General features: G+C 51.4%; 1 protein-coding gene across 5 annotated transcripts in view; it reads right to left on the bottom strand.

Moving 5' to 3' along the window:
• psen1 (presenilin 1) overlaps positions 1–7,357 on the bottom strand; it is a 76,765-nt gene that overhangs the window by 39,556 nt on the left and 29,852 nt on the right. Inside the window, exon 1 of one of the 5 annotated variants that reach the window (XM_078407098.1) lies at positions 1,527–1,611. The exons of 1 other annotated variant lie outside the window; for it this stretch is intronic. The gene's annotated coding sequence lies outside the window, so the exon portion shown is untranslated. 3 more of the 5 variants (XM_078407096.1, XM_078407097.1, XM_078407094.1) reach the window with 3 other exon arrangements.

Raw genomic sequence — 7,357 nt, 5'->3', positions numbered from 1 at the left:
GGAGGGAGGGGGAGGGAGGGAGGGAGGGGGAGGGAGGGAGGGGGGGAGGGAGGGAGGGGGGGAGGGAGGGAGGGAGGGAGGGAGGGGGAGGGAGGGAGGGAGGGAGGGGGAGGGAGGGAGGGAGGGGGAGGGAGGGAGGGAGGGAGAGGGAGGGAGGGAGGGAGGGAGGGAGGGGAGGAGGGAGGGAGGGGGAGGGAGGGAGGGGAGGGGGGAGGAGGGAGGGGAGGGGAGGGGGGAGGGAGGGGAGGGAGGGGGAGGGAGGGGGAGGGGGGAGGGGGGGGAGGGAGGGGGAGGGGGGGGGGGAGGGAGGGGGGGGGGGGAGGGGGGGAGGGAGGGGGAGGGAGGGGGAGGGAGGGAGGGAGGGGGAGGGAGGGAGGGGGAGGGAGGGGAGGGGGAGAGGGAGGGAGGGAGGGGGAGGGAGGGAGGGGGGAGGGAGGGAGGGAGGGGGAGGGGAGGGAGGGAGGGGGAGGGAGGGAGGGAGGGGGAGGGAGGGAGGGAGGGGGAGGGAGGGAGGGAGGGGGGGAGGGAGGGAGGAGAGGGGGGGGGAGGGAGGGAGAGAGGGGGAGGGAGAGAGGGGGGGGGAGGGAGGGAGAGAGGGGGAGGGAGGGAGAGAGGGGGAGGGAGGGAGGGAGAGGGAGGAGGGAGAGGGGAGGGAGGGAGAGGGGGAGGGAGGGAGAGGAGAGGGGGGAGGGGAGGGAGAGGGGGGGAGGGAGGGGGAGGAGGAGAGGGGGGGAGGGGGGAGGGAGGGAGAGGGGGGGGAGGGAAGGAGAGGGGGGGAAGAGGGGGGGAGAGAGGAGAGGGGGGGAGAGGGGGGGAGAGAGGAGAGGGGGGGAGAGAGGAGGGGGGGGAGAGAGATGGGGGGGGAGAGAGGAGGGGGGGGAGAGAGGAGGGGGGGAGAGAGGAGGGGGGGAGAGGAGGAGGGGGGAGAGGAGGGGGGGGAGAGAGAGGGGGGGGAGAGAGAAGGGGGGGAGAGAGAGGGGGGGAGAGAGAGGGGGGGGGAGAGAGAGAGGAGGGGGGGAGAGAGAAGGGGGGGAGAGAGAGGAGGGGGGGGAGAGAGGAGGGGGAGAGAGAGGAGGGGGGGAGAGGAGGAGGGGGGAGAGAGGGGGGGGAGAGAGAGGGGGGGAGAGAGAAGGGGGGAGAGAGAGGGGGGGAGAGAGAGGGGGGGAGGAGAGAGGAGGGGGGAGAGAGAGAGGGAGGGGGGGAGAGAGAGGAGGGGGGAGCGAGGAGGGGGGGGAGAGCGAGGGGTGAGCGAGAGAGGGGGGGAGAGAGAGGAGGAGGGGGGGGAGGGGAGGGGGGGGTAGTGGGGAAGCAGCGAGCGAGCCACCGGCTCACGTCCCACTGCAGCGCTGTAGGAGCGCCCTTCCCCGTGGGCCGCGGCGACTGACCGACCGGCCGGCCGGGAGAGGGCCCGCGCCGGGTCTGAGCCGCCGCACCAGCGCGAAGCGACCACGGCCGGGAGACGCCGCGGTACCGAGTGAGGCGCGGCCTGCCCGACGACCGGCTCCCACCGCCCCGGCCTCACTCACTCACTCACAACGAGACGCCGATGCTCCGGCCGCGATCAGCGCCTCCCGACCCACCCACCCACCGCATCCGTGACGGCGCCCCGCCCCGCCCCACCCCACCCCGCCCTCCGCACGTGATGGGGGGGGGGCATGGACACCGCACCCGTCGCCCCGGCAACGGGCCATTGCAATGGACGCCCTCCCCATTCCTCCTGCGGACAACTCATCCACCTCCAGCAACAGGCCCCACACCAGGCACTGACCCCCTTCCTCCCCTCCCCTCCCCTCCCCCACCCCACGCCACGGCAAAATCCCCTCCACCGTTCGAGCTCTCGTTTATTAAATTGACTACAGTGTACTATGTTTACATATTCTGTTGTGCTGCTGCAAGTAAGAATTGCATTGTTCCATCTGGGACATGATTTGACAACAATACACTTTTGTCTCTCTTGGTCTTGGACGCTCTCTTAGGCATTGCCCTCCTCCCCTGGCATCAGTCCCGTCCCTGTCCCCTCTCACAGTTCTCCGGGTCTCTTGCACCTCAGGAGCAACTGTTTCATTCAGAAGGTAATCCGTACTTGGAACAAGCTGCCAGAGGAAATTATAGAAGTGGATACAATTACGACTTTCAACTGGCGTTTGGATAGATATATTTGGATTGGAAGAGTTGATAGGCCAATTGCAGGCAAATGGGACTAGTTCAGAATGCCAACTTGGTCAGCATGGACAATTTGGACAAGGGCCATGCTGTACAGCTCTAAATCTATGAGTGTGCTGAAGCTATGCTCAACATGATCGATTAATGGTGTGAAAATCCAAAAACTCCAGACCCTGAAAACACTCAGCAGGTCAGTCAGCATCTGTGGAAAGAAACCCAGTTATTGATCAGGTTAAAGACCCTTGGTCAGAACCATTTAGTTTCTGTTTCATGATTAATGTTTATGAAGTAAACAGGGATACAAGGCATAGGATGCTGTAAGAATTAATGGGTCCAATGGAGCAACAGCTATTATGTTCAGTGAAGTGATGGTAGAGTGGTTAATGATGAAGTGGCTCATTTCACTGGAATTTAGAAGGATGAGAGGGGATTTTATCGAAACGTATGATTATTAAGGGGTTGGACACGTTAGAGGCAGGAAACATGTTCCCAATGTTGGGGGACTCCAGAACAAGGGGCCACAGTTTAAGAATAAGGGGTAGGCCGTTTAGAACTGAGATGAGGAAAAACTTTTTCAGTCAGAGAGTTGTGAATCTGTGGAATTCTCTGCCTCAGAAGGCAGCGGGGGCCAATTCTCTGAATGCATTCAAGAGAGAGCTAGATAGAGCTCTTAAGGATAGCGGAGTCAGGGGGTATGGGGAGAAGGCAGGAACGGGGTACTGATTGAGAATGATCAGCCATGATCACATTGAATGGCAGTGCTGGCTCGAAGGGCCGATTGGCCTCCTCCTACACCTATTGTCTATTGTCTATAATGCAGATAGTAATACGGTGGTTAAAAGGGAGATAGGGGCACACAGGCAACGGGAGGCATACCACACCATTAAAAAATAAGGTCAGGAGAAATTTCTTCATCCAGAGAGTGGAGAACTTGTAAATACCTCCACCATGGAAGGCAGTGGAGATTGGTCATTAACAATATCCAGGGAGGACGAAGATGGTGCAGTGATCTACTGATACAGTGATAAGGCAGGAACAAGGTCCTGAAGTGGATGATCAGCTTTGATCATTTCCAGTGGTGGAGATACCTTGAATGGTCTTCTCCTGCTCTTATTTTCTATACCTCAGTGCTTGCTGCATATGTATGTTAGCTTTCAGTGACTTGTACAAGGACATCTAGGTCCCTTTGAATGTCAATATTTTCTAGTCTGTCACCATGTAATGACTTTTAAAAACTTGCTTTTCTGTTTTGTGTACCATGGAGGACAACCTCATATTTACCTACAGTATAGTCTAGAACCATGTTGTCGATCATTCACTCAGATTGCCCAGATTAAACCTTAAAATCCAATCATCTGCAGTTTATAGGGTCTCCTTTGATATTGTGCATAACTCGGGGCAACCACTGCTCATCGTGGACTCCAGTTGGTTGCAGCTTGCTCAACTAAGCAAGATCAATTTATTCCCACTCTTTCTTGCTGTCTTACATCCAGTTCTCAATTCATGTCACTCTTTCCATTAAAACTATAAACCTCATATTCCCTCCTTCCTGTACAACCACATCCCTTTGTGAACTCTCAGGCAGTGTTTTATATTCTCTCTAAACCTCTTCTTCCTTACTGTAAAGCTCTGCCCTCTTTTGAACATATGGGCGCCCTTATCTGGCTGTGATGATTTGACTGTGTCAGATGTTCACTGCGGTGTTTCCCATGCTCCGCACGAATCCCCGTCAATCTGCTTCCATTTCCTTCTCTTCACATTTCCGGTGCCAATCCATGCCATTCTTCCCCCCCCACATTGAGGTGACAGACAAGGCGGCACACTAACGCTCTTACTTCCTCTGGGTCTGAGGAAATTTGGCATGTCTCCAATGACTCTTCCAAACCTCTACAGATGCACCTTAAGGGCATACTATCGCATTGTATCACAGCTTGATTTGGGAACAGCTCTGCCCAATAAACTGCAGAGAGTTGTAGATGTAGTCCAGTCCATCACACAGAGCAGACTCTCCACCACTGACTCCATCTACGCTTCGTGCTGCCTGGGGAAATCAGCCGACATAATCAAAGACTTGTCTCATCCCTGTCATTCCTTCTTCTCCCCCCTACCTGTCAGGCAGAAGATGTAGAGGTTTGAAAGCACACACTGCCAGACTCATGAATACTTTCTTCCCCTCTGTCATCAGGCTTCTGAGCGGTTCTTCCATATGCCAGGATACTGTGTGATTCACCTCTTTCCTATTGCGGACTTTGGACCTTGTCTCTGGAACAGGTGCATTACAATGCAGAGAACTATATTCTGTACTTTGTATCTTTCTCTTTGCCAAACCTATCGTAAGAGTTTGGATTGTATATATTTATGTACAGTATTATGTGACTTGATTAGATAGCATGCAAAACAAAGCTCTTCACTGTATGTTGGTACACATGCCAGTAATAAACCTAAACCTAAATCCTCCCCACCCAGTAAATGTGCTGTAGATCTAGGAGATCTAAGAACAAGCCTAAACATTTCCTGAACATTCCCTCTGTCTCAATGGCATGCTGAGTTTGAACAACATTTAAGAAGTCTGACATCATCCAGAACCAGGATGCCCAGTCCATCAACGTAAACATTCCCACCCTCTATTGGCAAACCCTGGCTGTGGGGGTGCCATCTATAGGATACACCGCAATAACTCACCGAGGACGAGGGAACTCAGGATGGGAGAAGCGAGGGAAAGTTGTTGGATAGGCTCCAAGCTGCACACAGCCCCTGCACTGGGAAATATACAAATTTCTGCTCAGCACCGCCTTGTCAAGGGGCAGACAGGGATAAAGCCTGACCTTGCATCAATGCTCAAATCCTGGAGTTTACCTTTAATGATATAATATGGATGATAATAATAATTTTTTTATTTGTCATATGTAGGTTGGCACAGGGTCAATGGTACAATGAAATGTATTTGACAAGACAACGGGTCACCTCGGCAGTAATATTCCAAGGATAAATAAGATTTTTTAAATGACATTAGTAAGGTAAAAAGACAATATTAAAAATAGGTAAAAAGACAATATTAAAAATAATCAACATATATGGTTTTAAATGTGTTTATGAGTTCAGAAGCCTGATGGCCTGATGGTAGAAACTGTTAAGTCTGGTGGTACGCACAGCCAAACTGTTCAGCAAACTGAACTGAGAGAGGCAAGATAGGAGATTACTGGGGCCATTTAAAAATTACGTTACATCCTCTCTAGCCACAGTCCCAGGGGGCTGGAGAGTAACCTATGTTGTTCAGATATTTCAGATGAATACGTGGCTTGAAAAATGGTGCAAGGGGGAGGGATTCAAAGTTTTAGAACATTGGAACCAGTTCTGGGAGAGGTGGGACCAGTACAAACAGGACGGTCTGCACCTGAGCTGGAATGGAACCAATGTCCTAGAGGGAGTGTTTGCTAGTGCTATCGGGGAGGATTTAAACTAATGTGGCAGGGGGATGGGAGCAGGAGCAGAGAGACAGAGGGGTGTAAAATGAGGGTAGAAGCAACAGGTAGCAAGGTGAAAAGTAAAAGTGGCAGGCAGACAAATCCAGGGCAAAAATCAAAAAGGGCCACTTTTCAACATAATTGTATAAGGGGTAAGAGAGTTGTAAAAACAAGCCTGAAGGCTTTGTGTCTCAATGCAAGGAGTATACGTAATAAGGTGGATGAATTAAATGTGGAGATAGTTATTAATGATTATGATATAGTTGGGATTATGGAGACATGGCTCCAGGGTGACCAAGGCTGGGAGCTCAACATCCAGGGATATTCTATATTCAGGCGGGATAGACAGAAAGGAAAAGGAGGTGGGGCAGCGTTACTGGTTAGAGAGGAGATTAAAGCAGTGGAAAGGAAGGACATTAGCTTGGAGGAAGTGGAATCGATATGGGTAGAGCTACGAAACACTAAGGGGCAGAAAACGCTAGTGGGAGTTGTGTACAGGCCACCTAACAGCAGTAGTGAGGTTGGGGATGGCATCAAGCAGGAAATTAGAAATGCGTGCACTAAAGGTGCAGCAGTTATAATGGGTGACTTCAATCTACATATAGATTGGGTGAACCAAACTGGCAGGGGTGCTGAGGAAGAGGATTTCTTGGAATGTTTGAGAGATGGTTTTCTAAACCAACATGTCGAGGAACCAACGAGAGAACAGGCCATTCTAGACTGGGTATTGAGTAATGAGGAAGGGTTAGTTAGCAGTCTTGTTGTGCGAGGCCCCTTGGGCAAGAGTGATCATAATATGGTAGAGTTCTTCATTAGGATGGATAGTGACAAAGTCGATACAGAAACAAGTGTTCTGAACTTAAAGAAAGGTAACTTTGAAGGTATGAGGCGTGAATTGTCCAAGATAGACTGGCGATTGATGCCGAAAGGGTTGACGGTGGACATGCAATGGAAGGCATTTAAAGGTTGCATGGATGAACTACAACAAGTGTTCATCCCAGTTTGGCAAAAGAACAAACCAGGAAAGGTAGTGCATCCGTGGCTAACAAGGGAAATCAAGGATAGTATTAAAACAAAAGATGAAGCATACAGATTAGCCAGAAAAAGTAGCATACCAGAGGACTGGGAGAAATTCAGAGTCCAGCAGAGGAGGACAAAGGGCTTAATTAGGAAAGGGGAAAATAGATTATGAGGGAAAACTGGCAAGGAACATAAAAACTGACTGCAAAAGCTTTTATAGATATGTCAAGAGAAAAAGATTAGTTAAGACAAATGTAGGTCCCTTGCAGTCGGAAACAGGTGAATTGATCATAGGGAACAAGAAGATGGCAGACCAATTGAACAAATACTTTGGTTCTGTCTTCACTAAGGAAGACATAAACCATCTGCCGGAAATAGCGGGGGACCGGGGGTCTAATGAGATGGAGGAACTGAGGGAAATCCAGGTTAGTCGGGAAGTGGTGTTAGGTAAATTAAATGGATTAAAGGCAGATAAATCCCCAGGGCCAGATAGGCTGCATCCCAGAGTGCTTAAGGAAGTAGCCTCAGAAATAGTGGATGCATTAGTGATAATTTTTCAAAACTCTTTAGATTCTGGAGTAGTTCCTGAGGACTGGAGGGTAGCTAATGTAACCCCACTTTTTAAAAAGGGAGGGAGAGAGAAAATGGGGAATTATAGACCAGTTAGCCTAACATCGGTAGTGGGGAAAATGCTAGAGTCAGTTATTAAA

Source organism: Rhinoraja longicauda, chromosome 10, assembly GCF_053455715.1.
Source record: "Rhinoraja longicauda isolate Sanriku21f chromosome 10, sRhiLon1.1, whole genome shotgun sequence".
Taxonomy (NCBI): domain Eukaryota; kingdom Metazoa; phylum Chordata; class Chondrichthyes; order Rajiformes; family Arhynchobatidae; genus Rhinoraja; species Rhinoraja longicauda.
The sequence above is the reverse complement of the archived record's forward strand: the minus strand, read 5'-3'. Positions and strand labels throughout refer to the sequence as shown.